Raw genomic sequence first — 22835 nt, forward strand, 5'->3', positions numbered from 1 at the left:
AAGACAACAACAATGCTATTTGAGCAAGAATGATGAACACTGGCTATGGCATCGGAGATTGGGGCATCTAAGCTTTCCACAAATAAGGAAAGCATGCAAATATCAGGCAGTTCGTGACCTTCCAGATATCAAAATTCCAGACAACACCATATGCAAATCATGTCAGTTTGGAAAGCAAACCAGAACTAATTTTCCTGAGAAGGAAGGATCAGCTAGCATGCCTCTTGAGTTAGTACATACAGATACATGTGGTCCATTCAGAAAAAGAACACCTCGAGGAGAAGAATATTTGATATTATTCATTGACGATTTCTCCAGGTTTGTCTGGTTAGGACTTATGAAGCACAAAGATGAAGCATTCGAAAAATTCAAATCCTTCAAAACCTTGGCTGAAAATGAATCAGGACACAAAATTAAGTGCCTCAGATCTGACAGAGGTGGGGAGTTTACCTCAAATGAATTTTTCGATTTCTGTGAAGAACATGGGATAAGAAGAGAATTCTCTACAGCTAGAACTCCTCAGCAAAATGGAGTTGTGGAAAGAATGAACAGAACAGTCCAACAAATGGCTCGTGCTATGCTTGATGAATCAGGTACTCCCGCAACTTTATGGGGTGAAGCTGCACATGCTGTGGTTATTATTCTCAACAAAACAAATGTCCGAGTAAACAGCACTCAAACTCCTCATGAGCTCTGGTGTGGTAAGACTCCTTCGGTGAAGCACTTCAAAATCTTTGGGAGCAAATGTTATATTAAGAATACTGATGAGCAACTTCGCAAACTTGAACCAAGAGCAGATGAAGGCATTCTTCTTGGTTATTCTCCACATAGCAAAGCGTACAAGTGCTACAATAAAAGACTAGGCAGAATTGTTGACAGCATTGATGTTGTGGTTGATGAGAAGGGATAAATTCCTAGGCAAGTTCATCATGAAGACATCGAAGAAGATGAAGGCTACCCTCAAAGACAGAATGATGAAGAAGAACCTCAAGAAGAAGAAGAACCTCAAGAAGAACCAGAGGAGCATACAAGAATAGAAGAAAAGATTCCATCCAGATATGTTCAGAAGAATCATCCAGAATCTCAGATTGTGGGGCAGAAAGAAGCAAGAGTACAAACAAGAAGAACAATTGCAGAAGATTCAAGCTATTTGGCATTACTCTCTTCCACTGAACCACAAAATGTGAAAGAGGCATGCAAAGATGAATGTTGGGTCAAAGCAATGGATGAAGAACTTGAGCAGATCGAAAAGAACAACACTTGGGAATTGGTTCCTAGACCAAAAGATAAGAATGTCATAGGGACAAAATGGGTCTTCAAAAATAAATTGAATGAAAATGGAGAAGTAATTAGAAACAAGGCCAGACTTGTTTGTAAAGGGTATGCGCAGCAAGAAGGAATAGATTTTGAAGAGACCTTTGCTCCTGTTGCAAGACTTGAGGCCATCCGAATGTTCCTTGCTCTCTCAAGCTTTCAAAACTTCAAGGTATTTCAAATGGACGTGAAATCAGCCTTTCTGAATGGAGACTTAGAAGAAGAAGTATATATTGAGCAGCCAGATGGTTTCATTCTTGGGAATGATCCAAACCTTGCATGCAGATTGAAAAAGGCTCTCTATGGTCTCAAACAAGCTCCAAGGGCTTGGTACTATCGTTTGGACAAATATCTTCACCAACAAGGTTTTTCAAAAGGATCAGCAGATAGCAATCTCTATATGAAAGTTGAAAATAACAAATTGCTAATACTTGTTGTGTATGTAGATGATATTATCTTTGGCAGCAATGAAGAGGCTATGAGTCAAAACTTTGCCTTGGTTATGCAGAAAGAATTTGAAATGTCATTACTTGGAGAATTGACATACTTTCTTGGATTGCAAATCCAACAAAATGAAGGAGGTATTTTCTTGTCTCAAACCAAGTACCTCAAGCAGATCTTGAAGAAGTATGGCATGGAATATTCAAAGCCAGTTTGTACCCCCATGGTTACAGGATGCAGCCTCAGTGCAAATGATGAATCAGCAGCAGTTCACCAACCAACTTATAGATCCATGATTGGGAGTTTGCTTTATTTGACAGGTACCCGACCAGATATTATGCATGCAGTAGGAATTGTTGGAAGATTTCAAGCCAACCCAAAGGAAACTCATCTTCAGGCAGTCAAAAGAATCTTCAAGTATCTTCAAGGGACTCAAAACTATGGCTTATGGTATCCTAGAGATACAGATCTCACTCTTCATGCTTACACAGATGCAGATTGGGCCGGAAGTGTGGATGACAGGAAAAGCACAAGTGGTGGTGCTTTCTTCATGGGTTCCAGATTAGTATCTTGGTTCAGCAAGAAACAGAGTTCGATTGCTTTATCTACAGCTGAAGCAGAATATGTGGCTGTGGCATCTTGTTGCACACAACTTCTTTGGATGATGCAGACCTTGCAGGATTTTCAAATCACTTGCACTCCACCAGTCTCTATCTTATGTGATAATACAAGTGCAATCAGCATTTCAAAGAATCCAGTCATGCATTCAAAGACCAAGCACATACCAATCAAGTATCACTTCCTCCGGGAACAAGTGCTTGAACAAAAGGTCAAGTTGGAGTATGTTTCTTCTAAAGAACAAGTTGCTGATATTCTCACAAAACCTCTGCCCAGGGAGACTTTTGAATATCTCAGACAAAAGCTGGGAGTAGTTGATGCTTCATCCTGCTGTTGAAGCTTGTTTGTTCTAAAGAAAAGTTGGTATACGCGAGTTGTGTAAGGGATATCCGCGTACATACGTCGATTTATGCAGGTGAAGTCGCGTATATGGAGTTCTGAACAGCAAGGGCAGATTCTGGTTGGAGAAGGTCTGAGATGGGTATGCCAGAGTCCTTCAGGCACAGTTTCAGGGGGAGCAGCAGGCACAGTTTCAGGGGGAGCAGCTTAAAGCATTGTTGGCATTTAGATGCTTTTGGTTCTAGTTCACAACTGTTGTTGGTTTCAGGAGAAGGAAATCTTGGTTGCTGATCTAAAAGATGATTATCAGATGCTGCTGGTGACTTTCATAAGTCTTGGTCTAGAGTTTTCGTCTCTATGTCATGTATCTCTTTTGTGATATCTCTTCTATGATGTCAAGGTCATGTAACGGCCTTTGTTGGTTTCCCCACTATGCCTGGGATGAATGATGTAATGTAATTGGTTGTTATATGTAAATTTCTGATGTATCCCCTCTTGGTTGGGAGTATGGATGTATATATTGAGTCTTTTGGTGATAGCAAGGTCCTTTATGATGTATAAGTCTTGGTTCTTTCGCAGATCTTGCCTACAGTCAGGGGGAGCATGTTCAGCACAGCAGAGCAGAGATATCAGCATGTACTCAGGGGGAGCACAGCCCTTTGCCCTTGATGACAAAGGGGGAGAATGATTCTAAGGATCTTGAGGTTGCCATCAAGTCCAAAGGGGGAGATTGTTGGCATTTTGGCACAGGTGTGGCGCTACGGTACAGGTGTTGTCCTTGATGACAACTCTCTTTGATGACAGATCTCAGTCCAGACTACAAGAATGAAGAGAAAATTCATATACGCAGGTTCATTAAGCCCAAGTTGCGTATACACGCTGGTACGCTATATGCCAAGTCGCGGATACGCAGGCTCGCTATATACGAAGTCGCGTATACACGCAGTTTCATGAACAGAAAAGAGCGTACATGTCGAGAAGCTTCCCTTTGGTCCGTGGTAGTTAGTCCTCGGTACTTGAGCCTATGTTTTTGGACCAAGGTATCTCGACAGTCGTGTTGATCCCAAGTTTTGAAGTTGATGGTATTGTGTTACTATGGTTTAGGACCGTGGTATTGTGAAGGGCCTAAGGCTATATAAGGAGAAGAAAGATCATTAGGAAAGTGCACTGAAAAAGTCTTGAATATCTGATAAAGAAAGAGATCTCGTATGCAGGTTCTGGGTTGCTTGATCTAAGCTAAGGAGAGATCACACCGGTTGATGGAAGACTAGATCTAAGGATAGATCGGGATCAAATGGTTTGAAATTAACTATCGGTATATGGTTGATTACGCATATTTTTAGATCTGCATACTGACGCAATGTTATGTTCTGAAGTATGACTGATGTCTGGTACAACTGCAAGTTATGAGAAATTATTTTTAGATCTGTACGCAGGTTGTCTTTGGTAAAAGCGCGTGTATACGTGGGTTGGTTTCATTGAAGTAGCGTATATCTTTTGAAGCTTAATTTTTGGGGTTGCAGTTGGGTCTGACTGTTATTGCAGAGGTTCTGTAGTCTGCTCTGTGTTCTGTGACTGGGTGTTGACAGGGTTTCAGTGTTTCAGTGATTCAAAGATTGATGATGCTAGTATTGGTTGTTTTGTGCTTCAATGATTTGTGAATGAATCGTGGTCTTCAGATTGTAATGTTGTGCTTCAGGAGTATCCAGTCTGAAAATTGATGAAAAGTGGTACCTGAAGGAAAGAAGATTGTAGGGCTGCACCTACGTACTAGTATCTTAGCTAGTACAAGAGCAAAGGGGGTTGGAGCTCCCTTCCAAGAGAGTTTGGAAAACGAGAGAAGGTTGTAGCCTTCTGCAGGTTGTAGCCTGCGTACTGGTATAAGGCTGCACCAGTACAAAAGATTGTAAACTGAAGTTTCTTATTAAAGAAAGATAGAGACGACTTGCAGCAGGTGGTTTTCACCCACATTGGGTTTCCACCTTATATCATGGTGTTCATGTGTGTGGCTTTTGTGTGATGATCTGTTCTGTTATACTGCATCTGTTTACCTTTAATATGGTTAATAATGTCCTGATGCATTTACTGAAGATAAACTAACTGAATCATAAGATTTCTGGTTATACGCTGGTTGCTTTAGACACAGTAGCATGTACACGCTAGTTCACTTAACTGAAGTAGCGTATATGTTTCTGAGTATTGAAAAAGTTTTATTGATCTGATAATACTGATTCACCCCCCCTCTCAGTATTATTTCCAACATTTTATTCTGGATCAGATCTTATCTGAATGGTTTTTAAAATCTTTATTACTGAAGATCACTGAGGATGTAGTTAAGGTCGGAGTTGTTACTAAAGAGCAAGTAATTGCTCAAGCTCAGTACCTTGACTTAGTTTATACGCAGTCAGGTATGTTACACGAGAAAATCCACGATCTTCCTAAACAAAATCAGATAACTGCAGCTCCTTCAGGGTCTCATGCCGCTGATGGTATGATTGGTACGGTTAATACCAAAAGTAAGAAGAAATCTTCCAAGAATTCTTCTCCTATCATAACTTTACCAGATTCCCCGACAAGAGATTCTTCTGTGGAAATTTCCGCCGATATTCATGTTGTAGAGTCATCTATAGCCAAATCAAAATCCGGTGGTAAGAAGAAAGGGAAGAAGAAAAATAAAACAGATAAAAATTCGAAAGAGAAACCAGAAAAAGTGGAATCAACTGATGAGAAACGCAAACCTTGTTATCCTTGTCTCATTTTTGACGAAGAGCATTTTACAAGAGACTGCCCTCATCCTACAGAGGTTGTGAAAATTGTCAAAGGTTCCCAAACACCTACTATTTTGAAGGATCCTTTTCCAAGTCAAGACAGTAAGATGATAGGTTCTTCCTCAAATGCCTCCGAGGAACCCATAATGATGATGTCCCATGTTAGGATTACGACTCGATCGCATGATTATGGATGTTGGAGTAGGACTAGTTAAAGATTCTGGTTTACTGGGAACTTTTCCTTTTCCTCCTATCAACGCATCGTCTTCTACTACAACCATTCATATGATTTCGTCAGACACTATTGTTTATGATGATCCTTGGATCGTACCTTCCGAATCTAAGATAGACTCATTTGGTAATGTTATGCCTTTGAGTCCATATGGAATTGCGTATCAGGCCGTGCAGTCGTTTTCCGACCCATCTTCAACCAAAATTGACTTAATGAATGTGGTCCATGAGGAATCACTTTCAACATCAAACTTGGATTCAACAATGTTTTCCGAACTTGTTCACACTAATGAGAAAATTCGTGAAATCCTATGTGTCGATGATTTACCATGGGAAGATCTTCATCATAGATCTTCGTTTTTACTTGAGATTGATCGTTTTGAAAATGATTTTTCATCTATTTTTACGACTGAATATGTCAAGGAACCTCGTAATCCAATGAAAAATCCAGATTCAGAGTTAAATTTCGGAAACATTTCTCGAACTATTCCTATTGATATTTCGGTTAAGCCTGGAATTGTTGAAAACATTCATATAGGTGCCTCTTGTACGAAAGATGAAATTCAAACATATAAGGCCCTATTTCAAGAATTCCGCGACGTGTTTGCCTGGTCATATGAGGAAATGCCAGGAATTGACCCAGCAAATGTTGTTCATGAAATCAAAACTTACCCGGATGCTAAACCCGTCCGGCAACGTTTGCGTCAGATCCACCCGTGAAAAGCTGCTGCTATTAAAGGAGAAGTTGAAAATTTACTCAAAGCAGGTTTCATTTATCCGATTCTATTAACGGATTGGATATCGAATATTGTTCTTGTTAACAAAAAGCAAGGGACAATAAGAATATGTATCGATTATAGGGATATTAATCGAGCCTGTCTAAAAGACAATTACCTAACTCCCTATATCGATCAAATCATTGATGATTGTGCCGACAGTGAAATATTCTCCTTCATGGATGGTTTTTCCGGATACAATCAAATCAATATTCTACTTGTTGATCTACCAAAAACGGCTTTCATTTGTCCATTGGGGACATTTGCTTATTGCAAATTAGCTTTTGGGCTCAAGAACGTCGGGGCAACTTTTCAAAGAGCCATGTCTTACGCGTTTCATGACATCAAGCACATTGTGCAACCCTATCTCGATGATTTACGTGCTCATTCATTACATCGAGCTGATCATATCATCCATTTACGAGAAATATTTATGAGGTGTAGGTATTATCGAATTAGGTTGAATCCACACAAGTGTGTTTTCTATATAGAAACATGTCGGTTACTAGGGTTTGTTGTTTCGAAAGCCGACATTCACGTCGATCCCTCGAAGGTTGAAGCTATTGTCAAATTGCCTCCTCCTTCGAGTCTTCGCCAACTCCAAAGTTTGCAAGGGAAAGCAAACTTTTTACGTCGATTCATTCCTAACTACACCGAGATCACAAAGGGTTTTACCTGGTTGTTGAAACAGAATACTCCATTCTTTTGGGATGAGATAGATGATAAATCTTTTGATGCACTAAAACACACGTTGACCCATGCACCGTTATTGCATCCTCCCAACTACAACCAGGACTACTTCTTGTATCCCACCACCTCCCATTCCACCATCGGAATGGTGTTGGTTCAGGAAGATGAATTCGGTACTGAACATGTGATATATTACCTTAGTCGAACTTTAAATCCAACTGAGCTAAAATACTCACATGTGGAGAAATTGGCAATGGCAGCTGTTAAAGCTATCCAATGTTTTCGTCATTACATTTTACTACGTAAAACTACAGTAATTTCTGATTGCAACCCTATGATCTATATTTTGACCAAACAATTTCTAGGGGGCAAGTACTCCGAATGGATTGTGATCCTACAGGAGTTCGACCTGGAATTTGAAAAGTCTAAGTCGAAGAAATCTTTAGTTTTTGCGGAGTTAATGTGTGACTTCCCGCGTGCTGACACGGAAACTATGGCGGAGGAGCCCATTGCGAACGAATCCTTGTTTCTGATCAGCACTTTAGATCCATGGTATGGGGATATCATCATTTATCTCCAGACCCAATCCTTTCGGCCAAAAATTTCAAGGTCAAAACGTCAAAAAATACGATTCCAATCCCAACAATTCAAAATTATTCGAGATACACTTTATCGTCGTGGGGCGGACTCTGTTTTTCAACGTTGTTTAACTCATGAGGAAGCTGAAAGGGTTCTAAATGACTGTCACTCTGGAGAGTGTGGCGGTCATATGTCTGGGTTTGCCACAGCCCAAAAGATATTGCGCGCTAGCTACTTCTAGCCGTCTTTGTTTAAAGATTGTATTAACGTGGTCCAAAAATGCCACAACTGCCAAATTTTTGATCGAAAGATGCACGCTCCACCTGCTCCTCTCCACCCTATAATTGTCATCGGTCCTTTTGCAAAATGGGGTATCGATTTTACTACATGTAACCCTCACTCGGCCGGGGGGCATGCGTATATCATCCTTGCGGTAGATTATTTTACCAAGTGGGCCGAGGCGATGCCTACATTTGAGGCAGATGGCAAAACTGCTCTGATTTTTGTGTTCAATCATATAATTGCTAGGTTTGGTGATCCACAAGTAATTATCACTGATCATGGGTGCCATTTTCAAAACATTATGATGACTGAACTTACATGCCAACTTGGCTTGCGTCACGATAGTTCAACTCCATATTATCCACAGGTTAATGGTCTGGTTGAAGCCATCAACAAAGTTCTAGTCATCATGATCCGACGAATCATTGGGATTCATAGGTCGAATTGGCATAACATGCTATTTTCAGCGCTTTGGGCGTATCGAACCTCAGTAAAAACGTCAACCGGGTTCACTCCTTTCCAACTAGTTTATGGTCTGGAAGTTGTGTTACCCATTGAATGCGAAATCCCGTCATTGCAAATGGCCATCGAGTTACTTCCAGCCACTTCCAAAGAGGAAAAACGTTTGTTATACTTGGCTCAGCTAGATGAGAATCGACGTGATGCTGCATTAGCGATCGAAACTCATGCCAAACGTATTAAAGCTCAGTATGATCAAAATGTTACCCCTCGAAATTTTTCGGAAGGAGACCTAGTCTTATTGTACGATCAAGCAAATGATAAATTAGGCGCTGGGAAATTCGTACCCATGTGGCATGGTCCTTATGTTGTTAAGCGAAAGCTAGCAAAAGGGGCCTATGAATTGGTAGACTTTGACGGGGTCTCTTTAGGTAAACCCAGAAATGGTCTTTACCTGAAGAGGTATTATGCTTAAATCTGGGTGTGGAGAATTTTTTAGTTAGGTTAGTTTTCTTTCTAGCTGGTGTGTTTGAGTTTAAAAAGTGTGCTTAGCTTAGAGATTGTTTTTCGTCATTATTCCTGCTTATCTTGGTTTTACTCTTGATTGCAAATGTCGACGCCTCTCCAAACATACATTGGTTTCGCTGATGGTGCTTATCGTAATACACGGAACATTTCTTCCGCAACTTAGGTTATCTATTCGCCCTCTGACGAGTTGGTATCTATGCATAGGGTAAGCCTCAGTCAAACAATGAAAAACATTGCCGAATATAGTGCAGTGATTGAGTTATTATCTGAATCTATTTCATTTGGGATTCAGAATTTGATAGTGAGGTTAGATTCTGAACTCGTTGTATTACAACTTAATAGAGTATATGCCATTAGAAATCCAGTGTTATTAAGATTATTTTTGAGAGTGCATCTCTTGGAACATGAATTTGATTATGTTGAATATCAACATATTCCAAGATATTTAAATACATTAGCAGATGCAATTTCTTCTCGAATGTTAAGTAGACATTTGCAATAATCATGCAAGTAAATTTAAAAACATTCCATAACATGTTTCACAAGATAAGCCGATAATAGTGATATAGTATAACATAGGAGTGTGTCAAATATACATCGTCTTCGATCATAGGTTGAAAAACACCTTATGATCGGCAAAAATGATAGTACAAAAGGCAAAAAATGTCATATGTGTCTACAACAAGCGATCATCGTATCACTGGTGATGATCACGATAAGAAACCACTGTACGGGCCACCTTACAGAGGAACCTCCTGAAAGGTCCTGGGACCCCAATCACATAGCGTTGTAGTCTAAGAGGAATGTCATCTATGCCGGTCTCCAGAATGTCTCCTGTCAAACGCTCTAAATGGCTCTCCAATTAGGCCAAGGTCTCTGCTGATTCGTCCTGTGGGGCTGGTGCTGCTGCAGCTGGTTGTTTCCTCTCATAGGGCCAGAGAGCGGCTAGTCGCCATGGACCTACATCTGCATTTGGAACTTTTACTATCAATTTTGGGACGAGATAAAAAAAAAAAAAAATTAAATTAAGAAAATGTTGAAAATGATTTTACCTGAGTCATCCCATTGCTCTCCTGGTAGAAGAGTCATGTCTGGGTCACCACGAAAATCTACCCCAGCGTAAGGAAAGTCTTGAATAGAAAAAACCTGGTTCTCCAACTAATGGAAATACTCAGGAGTGAATCGAACGACCTCTGTCCCCTCCTTAGGATGACGGGCCATAACTGCAACCCATCGCATCAGTTTGGGCTCTCGAGGAAGTCCTGCTCCAACAGTGAGGTGCTGTGGGACCAACATTGGAACCCTCTCCAGATCAAAGCTCACGACTAAAGCACCATATCCAAAGGTCTTCAGTTGTCTGTTCTTTGCTCTAGGCAGTTGGCCTTTTATATTAGCCAACACAACATCGCACCAGTTGAAGATGGTGCCTCGAAAGCAGTCTACTGCCATCCGCATTTGGGATCCAATGGCTACATGTAGTGTTGCGCTCCCGCAGAGCCTAGTAATAGTAAACACAATTACCTTGAGTTCAGGAAGGGATATGGTTTTGATATCTATCCCTTTGTCTCTAGTCTGGTTGTTATAGAACTCTAGCCGGAGGCTATCGGCAGACTGGCCACCTGGCCTAGTCCCAAATAGAGTCAAGTGTTCACCTCTCTTAGGCAAACCAGTCAAGAAGTAAATGTCTACCGGCTCCATTTCGAGCTGGTGACCACCAATGAAGAAGCACTGGTCCTGTATGCTCCACCTGTCTACCAGCCACTGCAAAAAGTCCACCTGGGCCCTCATGCCAGGTATGGCCCAGAATTTGTATAAGCTGCATGCCTTCAATGCATCAATCGAAGGTTGATGATTTATCGTGGCGAGATCTACATCCTCATGCTCCCGTTCTCGCCAATCAAGCATGATGTATACTCTACATTCAACAAAAAGGCGAATTAGAATATCTAAAAGCAAAGTTTTTGGGTGAATTTTGAGAAATTTAGGTTTAAAAACCCTTGCTGCGGGGACCGCACCCTCTCTGTTAGAGACAGTGCATGGGTCCACACCTTGCCTTCACGATAGGTGCGGACCCCTGACTTTTTTCCCATTACGAAAAAGTCGAGGTCCGCAGGTTACCTGTGCTGTGCCTACAGGCCCCCGCGCGTGGGTTTCTAACCTAAGAATCCCTTAAAAAATGAAATTAAAGCCTAAAAACAAATTTGAAATAGATGAAATTAAAGAGTAGGATGATGTAGATTACCTGGAGGAGACGGCGTTCGATTCCAATGGACGGATTTTCCACAATCTTCACGGGAATGTTCTAACCAAAAGCTCTATTTTCTCACCCAAAACTCAAACGGTAAAAATGAATTTACAAAAGCCCTTTTTATAAGTTTTTTGGATAAATGAGTTTTTAATTTGTTTATGTTTCACTTTAGAGAGGTAACTCTTGAAGCATTTTTATCCATTTTAAATATGTATGAGTAATGTTTGAGTTTTTGTTCAGGATAACGGATTTTTTAGGCGAAATCGGTCATTTTCGACGAAAAAAACATTAGAGTCACCTTTAAGCTCTTTTCTGACTCCTAAAACATGAAAATATTGCCGAGTTTTTCTTTTTAAGCTTGTTAAAACGGAACTAAAAAGACGGTCCACTTACAGCCCTTTTCTGACCGTAAAAACATGAAAAGATTGCCGGATTTTTGTCATTTCAAATTCGATATTGGTTATAAAACGACATGTCATTGATCGCTTTTTTACTTTTTCGTATCAGAGGCACTAATTACGAAAAGTACTCCTTGGTCGTAATGATCAAGCGGTTCTCTCAACTATTATTTTATACTTTTTCGGGCTTGGGAGACACAAATTTACGAAAAAGGACAACCATGGAGTCTTCTTAAGTATTTTCAGACTCTCTAAAATTGAAAAACGCCGAGTTTCTCCTATACTGGACTCGTTAAAATTTAACAGAAAAGGACCTGTTCAATTACAAACAGGAACGAACCACTCCTTCTTAGGGTTCGAATTTAAACTAAGTTGGACTCATCCAAAGGATGAGCTTATAATGAAGCAAATGTTATCCTCCTCAAGCTTGTCAAAAATAAAGAGGTACTTGCCATAAATGGAGGGGGGAAAGAGAGAAAAATGAACATGTTTGTCATACTTTGTAACCACTCTTGAACACGACACTTTTATTCACATGAGTTGGGAAATCCTTTGCCTAACAGTTGATCAAACCATATTGAAAGTCTTCAGCCGGTTTCTGGGTATTAACTTTGGGTCAATTGTCACCAAACCATCTGCTGTGTCATTATGTGTTCAAGAGGTCAATGCAAGTAAGCCATTCATCTGAAAAATATCTATCATCCATCTTGACCATCCTTGAGTCAGTCCTTGCAAGTAAATTTCTTCAAACTTGATCTATGATTTCGTGTTGTGGGCTTGCCTACGATGGATCACTTTCTATCAACTTCAGCTCATTATCTAGAAAGATGATCTAGAAATCATCAGTACCTTGGGATCTGCATGCCTCAATGGCAGGTTTCTCGCCTTCGACGATAGGTTGCATCATTGACCTTCGATCAAAGGATTTTGTGACATGTTCGACATCAACACATCTATTCACATCTCATGGATTGTACTGAGTACTTTGAGAGCCATTGACATTACTGGTGGTTTCTCTCACACTTGTTAACAGTTTACATCATTGACTGGTAATCAAGTGGTTTCTACCATGTTCGACTTCAACACATTCATTCGCATGGATAGAATCATATTGTTTCGGGAAGTAGAAATGAAGACCCTGGATCTAGTTTCCACCATCCAGGCTGCGAGGAATTTTGTATTCATTATACTATGGACTATTCATAAATAGATGGCTGCATCCATACTGTGTCTACGTGTGTCTATGCTTGTGATGTATTACAAGATCATTCCTATATCAGAGCAGTAGTTAGTTTCCTAGTCAACTTTGATCTGAGTATGGGAATTCCTACCTCAGCGATGATATGATCTCATATATATATTTTGCATTGAATGTTTTTACAAGTTCCAACCGGGCTCTCCACAAGATGATCCTCGAAATGATAAAGTACTTCACTCTTCCTAGATGATAAATGAAATCCTCATCTACTACAGACTTCGCACTTTAAGGGGCAATCTGTTACACAAAATATTGTCACCATGACTATTTGCAGTCAGTATGGGTCTATCATCATTCATACTGTCCTCCTAAGCGAGTCTCAAACCTCAGCTCTTCATGTCAAGCTTTGAAAATGAGAGAAATATCTTAAAAATTAATAAAGCTCTGGTTCAGCACTTTCTCTCACTATTGCCTGTGGTCCCGCACCCCCTGTTCATATTACCTGTAGACCTTCCCGCTCTGTCTCTAAAGGAGTGGGTGCGGACCCCTGTGAAAGTCAAAAAGGCGCAAGTTTATTCTAAAAAACTCACTTTGGGTTAATTCTAGATGATTCTAGAAGGAATTTTTACGTGGATGGTTCGCTCTTAGGTGTTTCATGCATCCCAAAAGAGAAGGAGCTAATCCCTTGATGAGAGGAGCTATCCCTTTGAAGGAGGGCTTTATCCCTTTGAAGGTGGACCTAGTAACTTCCCTCCATTGCACTATAAATTAAGGCATTGTGCTGGTTGCTAGGGAGGTTAGAAGCTGAACATCTTTGAGGGTAAATGCTGGTGGAATTGGGACTTCCTAGTTAAGCTTGAGAGGAGAGATCACATACCTTTTGGCTTCATTGGGAAGAGAGTGAAACTTGTCAAAGTAGAGGAGACTTCTTAAGGGACCCTGGGAGGAGCTTGTACAGCATCAAGGCACAGGTTGTAAAGTTCTTCTTTGATTTAAATTAATACAATTGGATTCATTTTTCTCAACAAATTGTCTTAAGTGATTTGTTTCATGAATTCCTTGATCATCATGATAAGTATGCTTTATTATATTGGCTTTTCAGGTGCTATTTAATTTGTGTGCTTGTTTATGTTTGCAGATTCTCTACAAGGGAGCTCATTTGGATCAACGAAGCGAGGCTTCCACAAACTTGCATTGGACCCAAGGTAGGCCTAAAACACTTGTTTGCCTTTGTTTATAAATTGCATATTTAGAGAAAGATAGGATTTGATTGGCTTGCTTGTCACTAGATATCGTTAGATACTAGGGAGGTCGATCTTGTCTGCAAGAACGACTCATTCCGTGTGACATATATTATTGGGTCCGGAGCCCCAATCTCATATCGCAATCAGCAAAACTCAAGAGCTTTAAACAAGGCACGCTACGATATTTCAAACCCGCCAATAAATGTAAATTCAGATGCATAAAATTTCAAGTGTGCTATATGAACCGACCACAGGTTTCCCCATGTATTCCTTTGTATTTTCGTTAAAACGCTCTGGACCTGATTTTCAAAGGAAAGTGTTATATTGTGGACCCGCCAATGATTACAGGCTCCGATACATAAATTTTGAAGTCCACTGTACGACCCAGATGCGGGTTTTCATGTCTATCCCTATGTATTCGGTAAAACATTGCAGTTGCAATTTTTAATGTAAAATCCCATATGGCGGACCCGATATGGTATAGGTTCCCATATATGATGTTTCAAGTCCGTTGTACGGCCCGACCATGGGTTTTTCTGTGTTTTCCTATGTTAAGCCACCCATCATTGATCTGCCTTTATGGATCCAACGGTCCACACAAATTTCGGGTGACCAAGTTCCTTGAGGGATACCCACCCGAAAAGCAGTATCTTCTTTCCTACTAGATGCTACATGTCGTTTGAAGAATGGAATTGGGTCATCCTTGCAATACTAGTTACCACTTATGACCCCTTCCGAAATACCATCTGTTTCTGTGTTTTACAGTGATTTTCAATGTAAACCGAGCTTTTTCCTGCGAGACTTGATCAATGTGTGAATAAACAAAAAGGGAGCCAATTATTTCACATTTATTCCTTCTGATGATTATAAACGCTCCATGAAGGCAAGATTGGTGTTTTTAGGCATTTTATCATATTTATATGAGTATGACTGATGTCGGTTATCTCTGCAGGCGAAGACCAAGAGGAGGCAAGCAATGTCAAAGGATAGGTGCATAGGCATCAAGTATGGCTCCAGATGAAAGATGCATGAGGAGATGTGTTCCATTCAAAGAAGCATCCTTAGGCGTTGTCGGTCGAGTTCCACACGTTGCCTGTGTATTCCTAAAGGAAAACTGCCCTAGGTCTCATCATGAAGAGATGACACACAATCATCATCCTCTAATCAACATCTACTCATTTCACAAAGAAACGAAGGACTCCAGTGATAGGAAACACCTTCTACATGTCTGCAGTGATACCGAGGGCTCTACATATTTTTATTGGGATCAGTATATTGAAGAGAACAGGGGAAGACAAAGGAACGAGGCCTGGAGCATAAATACTACCTCCAGATAGGAGAGGGGGGCTTTTTGTTTGGAGAAAAATAGCTTGGACTATTGGGAATAAAGAGGACTGTTTGGTTCAAGAAGGAGCCTATGTTTCAAATTTATTTTTCCTTTCTCTAACATGTTTGGAACCAGTATGTTGTTGCTTGTATAGAAACAAATGTGATTTGTTTCATGCATATTGATAACTAGTAGTTCATGGTTATTCCTGGTTATTTGAATGTAATTCAATTGCATCTATAACTCATGAAAGGTCGTTGATTTCAAACTTTTTTGGACATCAGTTGCGAGTGTTATTTGTATGGACGGGAACGTATATTCATGTATAAGTAATTGCATTGCGATAAGGATTTAATATAGCCTTGTTCTTATGTGGACAAATAATTGATTCATTTGGACTTGGGATTTATATATGATGTTTAACCTCCTTTTGTTTTGCTCTTGCAGGATAGATTAGGATAATTAGGACTAGATGAGAGTAGTTAGAAGTAGTCTAGATAGGATTTAATACATAGTGGTTAGCTATTTCATTTTATTGATTTAATTGAAGTCTTCTTCTCAGAAGCAACCTTTTAACACCTATTACAGTTCACGAGGTCCCTTAAAACCAATTAGAAGTAGCCATTCCAAATGAAAGCGAGCCTAATTAGGGTTTGTGATCGGGTTAGTTCCCCTTGTTGGTATAGCGAAAATTCGCCATGTCAACACAATCGTGCCATGATTTTTCTCATTCCTTTTGCACTTGTTGATGAAATCCCGCAAGGAAGATATCTTCTTCTAACTCCATGATCTACACGAGCCGTTCCTCCAAGGTTTCATGGTCGGCCATCTCATTCAAGGCTGTAAACCTTAAATTGGGCACAATATACTCCATCAGCATGACTGCTTCAATACCATAGACCAACCAGAATGATATTTGTCCTGTTAATTTCTTGCAGGTCGTCCTATAAACCAATAACACAACATGTACACACATCTCCCAGTTATTCCTTTACGCGTTTCACATATTCATCAATGCATGATCCAATATCATACTAAAGGCTTCCACTATTTGATTCTCCTGTGGGTGATAGGGCGTACTCTTCTGATGATATACCTGAAATTCTTCTAATGTCATGCTAATCATTTCATTTAGGAAATGCGTACCCAGATCGCTCATTAGAATCTTAGGAAATCCAAACTGTGTTAAGACATACTCGAAGAGAAACTTCGTAATAGTGGCAACTATACACTCCTTCACTGGCTGTACTTCTGCCCATCTAGTTAAATAGTCTATCTGAGTAATAATATACCATGCACCCATCTTATTTCCTGGTGGTTGAATCAAACCTAGAGCCCATTTCTCAAAGAACTGCAATGAATCTTAGGGATTTAAAGGAAATTCATCCCTTCACGAAGGCTGCCCCATCCTTTGGCAAGAATTGCACACCTTGCAATATGCCTTAGAATCCTTATGCAACGTTGGCCACCATAACCCAGCACATAAAATATTTTGCGTTGTCGCTTTCCCTGCATAATGGCCTCCTGCCACTCCCCCCTAAGCTTCAGCTAGGATACTCGCGCGTTCAAACTCCGGAACATACCTTCACAATATCTCATCCAAACCCATCTTATACAAATGACCCGCGATTACTGAAAAATATACCACGCGAACTACTAACTCTTTCTTTTGTTGAGTGGAATAAACTTTCGGAGCTATTCCCGTTAACAAAAACTGAATAATTTCAGTAAAATGATCGTCTGCGACACGTACTACAAATAGATGCACGTCTTCTAATCCTTCCTCCAAGCTACTAGGTTCGTCGCGTGTTTCAATCCTTGATAGATGGTCTCGGACTGCATTCATCCCTCCAGGCTTCACAATCACTTCGAAATCATACTCCTGGAACAATAGCAACCATCATCATATCTTCCCCTCCAACACACACTTATTGACCAGGTACTTCAGCACAGAGTGATATGTATACACCTTGAAGTGTCCGCCCAACAAATAATGCCTGAATTCTTGCAGCACATAGACCATCACCAACCCCTTGCACTCTGTCTTTGAATAACTTTTTTAGCCTTTGATAACTTCCTACTTGCAAAGGCTATAGGATGGTCTAGTTCGCCTTCACCTGCCTATGTTAGCACTGCACCTAGTGTAATGCAAGAAGCATCCACATGTACATGAAAATCCTTCTTCCAATCAGGAAATACTGGGATTGCCACAGTCACCATATTTTCTTTTACACATCTAAGTTGCGCTCACATTCCTCATCCCAACAAAATGTCACATCCTTCTTCAACAATTTTTCCATCAACGCGGTTATCTGGGCATATGCCTTGATAAACTTCCTGTATTACCCAGTGTGTCCCAACATCGCGCGCAACGGTTTCATGTTCCTAGGAGGTTCCAAATTCACAATAACGACGATCTTCACAGGATCCACCATCAATCCATACTTACAGACAACTTTGCCAAACAAAATCTCGAATGGCACCCAAAATATACACTTCTTAAAGTTCAGTGCGATTTGAAATATTCGACATGTATCCATCATGAGGGGTAGACTCACAACATGTCGCAACCAAAACACAGTCTAATCATCGAAATATACTTCGAGGAAATTATTAATAAATTCCTTGAACGTTGCAATAATTATCCGAGAAAAGATAGCAGGCGCGTTCTTGAATTCGAATGGCATAATTATATACTGGAAGCAACCCCTCTCGATTGCGAAAGTTGTTTTGCTGCTATCCTCTGGCACAATATTGATTTGATGATAACCTGAAAATCCATCAGTGAATGAGTACACTTGTTGTCCGCCAACATTGTCTAATACTTCGTCAATAAATGGTGTCGGAAATGGGTCATGCACACAAGCATCATTCAACTTCCGTAGATCAACAAATATGCGGATTTATCCCTTCTGTTTATTTTCTTGGACCACCATTTGGCTTACCCAATCAGATTCTTTGACAAGCTCAATAATGCCAGCTTCCAACATCTTATCTAGTTCGAGGTGCACCTTTCCCTTATATTTTGGATTCAGTCGATAAGGGCTCTACTTAATAGGCTTTGCATCTGGTTTCAATGTAATCTTCATAACACCTAAATCTGCAACAATTCCTTTTAGATCTAAAAACTTTGTTGGGAAAAAATCCTGGTACTCGCGTAGCAGCTCATCTACCTTATTAATCGTATCTTCATCCCAATAATCTCCTATATTCGCGAACTTAGGTTCTTATTCAGACCCAATTTTCACCTGTCGAGTTCTCAGCTCAGCTCTGATATATCTAGGTTTTCTACCTTCGGTCCTTCAATGTTGCACTGTCCTTCTGTCTCAGGGATGGTGATATTCCTAGGGTCATCCTCTTCTTCAATAGTCATATTATAGCATTCCAACACATGGCGTAGTTGAGTGCTCCAATCCAGGTGAGTGCATTCCACTGGTTCCTTTAGTGTTATGAATATAACTGCTCTAATCTCTTGAAGCACTTTTTCGATGCTTTCAAACCCATCCTCGAAGCTAAAAGTTAATAAGAAACTCTCTCTTGATACATCCCATTTCACAGTGTCATGGCGGAGCTCTATTTAAAGATACCAGTTCATGGAGATTGTATCCAAGCTATGACAAAATATATGTACCCATTCGAGTTGCGGTTTCATCCCCCACGCCTTTGTCCACTTTGCCAGGTGATTCCATGGATCATCCTTGCCATTATACTTCTCGATCATCCGGGTATTAGCATGCCCAAATTGTAACTTCATCATTCGCCTATAATCCCTCCATCCAACAAAATGTTCTTTATGCGTACCCCACCATTGCGCAGCACCAATTCCAATTTTTGAAAATAGTGGTCTTTAGATACTTCACATTCACATTCATAAAAAAACATATATACATCACTCAGAATGTCATAATAAGGTATCTTTCTTACCTCTGTCAAAACACAGTGCAGTGACTTCGTCATCATATTGCATCGTAATGTAGATACTTCATGTAAGCGGTTTTTCCAATGCTCTAATTCCTCATCTAAGTTAGAAGTGCATGAGTTGTCCCGGTCCCATGTGATCCATCCATCCACTGTTGGATTGATCCAATCCTAATCTCACATTGTTATCTTGTATATTTGATCCAGATCGTCGTCACTTTCTACATAATCGCATACAGGTTCAGTATAGCGCGCTCCTTCCGCAGGGTCCAGTGGCATTATGACCCTAAGTGACTTCTTTTCAAATTTGATTTTCCTCTTTTTGAAATTAATGACCCCATTCATATCAATAGCCCAGTCAATTCCTACGAGCGATGGGTAGGGATTACTATCATCAACAATTTCTATAACTTCGAAGTCTTCTAATGCACTCGCACCTTCAATATCAACTGTCATGCCATACAATCGTCCCATGGGGATGGTTTTCTGTTGATTCACCATTCAAAGTTGAATCAGAGACCAGTGCAGCACAGGTCTCCCCATATTTTCCCATGTCTATTTCGGCAGAACATTCGCAATAGACCCCAGATCCAAAATTACCCAGCCCATTTTGTAATCACCTATCTACACTATTAGCCTCATCTCGTGCCTTGTTCGTGCTGTGTGCTTGCCGATCTTTCTTAATTTGCGATGCTCTATAGGAATATTTTCCTTATTGGCACACTTGTGTATTAAGTCTTACAATCCTTTGACAGCTTTCTAATCCTATAGTAACTTCATACAGCTATTCAGGAAAGTAGCTAGTATGGAAGGATCTACTTCCTACGACGCATTTTTCTCCAATGTTTTTTCCTAACTTCCTGAGGTGGAGACCTCAGCGAAGTACTTCTTTTTTTCCAAGAAAGTTTCTTTAGCACAATTCAGATCAAAGTTGACTTCCTTCTCAGCAACCTTTCATACCTAGCCCTCTTCCTCGAGCTACTTTCCTTTATTTGTGCTAGTTTTTATACCACTTCTTAACACAATGCTTATGTTCTGATCCTTTTCATGGGGCTCAGCCCTCATCATCTGAATGTTCTGCGTAGGCTGTTAGAGCTGCTCCTTTTCTTGCATCTTTTCCATAAGGTCCGGACATTCCTCTATGACATGATCAAACTATCAACGATACTGACATGAGGGATGTGTGGTATTTGGTCAATTGCATGCGAAGTTCCCTGCTTCACCATAGTTATAGAAAATTATCAGCCCACGCCCTCGCCCTGGTCCAGTGCCTCTTCCTCGTCCACGGCCTTGGAATCCTCCGCACGCTGCTCCTGTGCTTGGGTCCTAAGGCCGACTTTCTTCTTGCATTTTGTAGGTAGGGGTTCTATCCATCATCAACTCATAAATTCTACAATGACGCTCATCATGGCCTATGGACTTACAAAAATTGCAAAATAACTATTGAGGGGATTGTGCCAACTTCTCAAATAGATGGCAGTTATTAGTAACATGTTGTCCTATAACTTGAAAAATAGCACACCACAGCGCAGCTCCTGCTCTTGTCCCAATATTAGTCTCTAGTTTCAAGGGTACAAGTCCTCCCCCTATAATATAATTCTTAAAGACCAGGAAATGATCCTTATAATGTCCATGGATTTTACATTTTAGACACCAGATCTCGACATGCACCTCCAACTGAGCTTCCCTTCCTTTCTTCGGACTCTACAACTCCAAGTGTAGGCCCTCCAGCTACAAATGAATCTGTTGTACCCCAAGGTTCATATCTAGAATAGGTGATGTGTGCAGCCTCATCGTGATCTCTAAGGCTTCAGCTTGCATTTCTATCTTCTGCTATGACAGAGGTATTCTTAAGTGTGGCAAAAGCGATGTTATAAACTAGTCACAATGTTGGGTATCTGAGATTTTCATATTAGCCTGCCTGATATCACACTTCAACCTCTGATCAAAGTCCCACGATGTCTCATCAACTCTCATTTGGATCTCCTTAAATTCAGTTACTAACTGTGCTTATGACTTAGGCCTACTGAACTCCTTTTTTAAAGCTAGCTGGCTATCTGCCAACGACGCTTTGGGGTTATCAATGCAATACTTCATACACCATGTTAATATGCAGTCCTACAAGGTTGTAACCAACTATGATTTCTTAATATTGTCATTGGTAACCTGCTACGTTTTCCACATAGCTCCCACAACAAACAAAAATTGTTCTGGATCTTCATCACCCATTCCCTTAAAGATCGACATCTTCATCATGTTTGCCATGTTGAATGATGGGAGTGGAGGTGGAGGAGGTGAAGGCGTAGGTGTATGAGGTGGAGGTGAAGGCAAAAGTGAGGTGGATGGGTGAGATATCCTCGGAATACCCTGAGTTATTAAATAAATGGTGCTTCACAGCTTAGTCAGCACCACCCTTTCATTGTCACTTGAAGGAGGTTCAATAAATGGACTAAACTCAGGACATGATCCGTTACTACTTCTAAATAATCTTCCACTTCGCGTATCTCTGAACATTAAGGTAATGACATTACCCACTTTTCACATAATAGCATTTTAATCCAAGTATTTAATGACCTTAAGTACTTACCTCACGGTCCTTTGAAGAATATTTTGTCTACTTCGTTATAGCTAACCAAGGTGTCAACTGCAAATTCAGTAACAAATCCTCCTCGAATTCAATCAAGCCAATGATTGAAAGTCCACACAATCTTGTTTTCAGATGCCTCTAGTCATCACACCAATTCTGGAGTCCACACTATAGGACTATTGAGCTTCCACCTCCCTTGACTATCTACCAATTTAGCTAGCCACTCATATAATTTCCATGGAAAAGTACAAAAGAAAATTTCATGTACCTATGTATACAAATATCTATTCAAACAATCCTCCCTTGACAAGCATGGATTCTTGTTTTCTTGATCCGTAAACTCGTGAATCTTCAGATATAACCACTTTTCAATCTCCTTCTCATTTGGTTTCCAATGGTGTGACATAACAGATCTCTTAAACAGATCCCGATCTCAGCAATAGACCATTTGTTGGCTTGGGGGTTTGACCCAGGTTCAGATTTTTTTGCGCCAACCAACAAAATCCTCAACTATTGGCCCTTTCAGCTAAAACCCATGTAGCGTAGGCTGCAGTCTCACTGAAAGAAGTATTGGGGAATGATATAACCAAGTTTTTGCATCCAGGGATACGTGATGAGTGGTTTTTAAGTCTGCACAACTTCAAATCCACATTCGCGCAGATCAGTATTCTTCTAGGGCTTCCTTACTATAACTAAGTTAAAATGGCTTTTAGATCTTTGTGAAGGTCCACGATCAACCTTTGCGGACCTCAAACAAATGATCTACCTACTTTCATGCATTAGCAAACTATCCTAGATCTGATTTCAGGTAGATCTACTTAATTCATCAAAAAACATAATGGAAATAAATTTTAACTTCATGGAAGTAGATAAACATTCATATCATGCAT

This window comes from Pinus tabuliformis, chromosome X, assembly GCF_031772625.1.
Source record: "Pinus tabuliformis cultivar Carrire ecotype Pingquan chromosome X, CPIR1, whole genome shotgun sequence".
Classification (NCBI taxonomy): Eukaryota; Viridiplantae; Streptophyta; class Pinopsida; order Pinales; family Pinaceae; genus Pinus; species Pinus tabuliformis.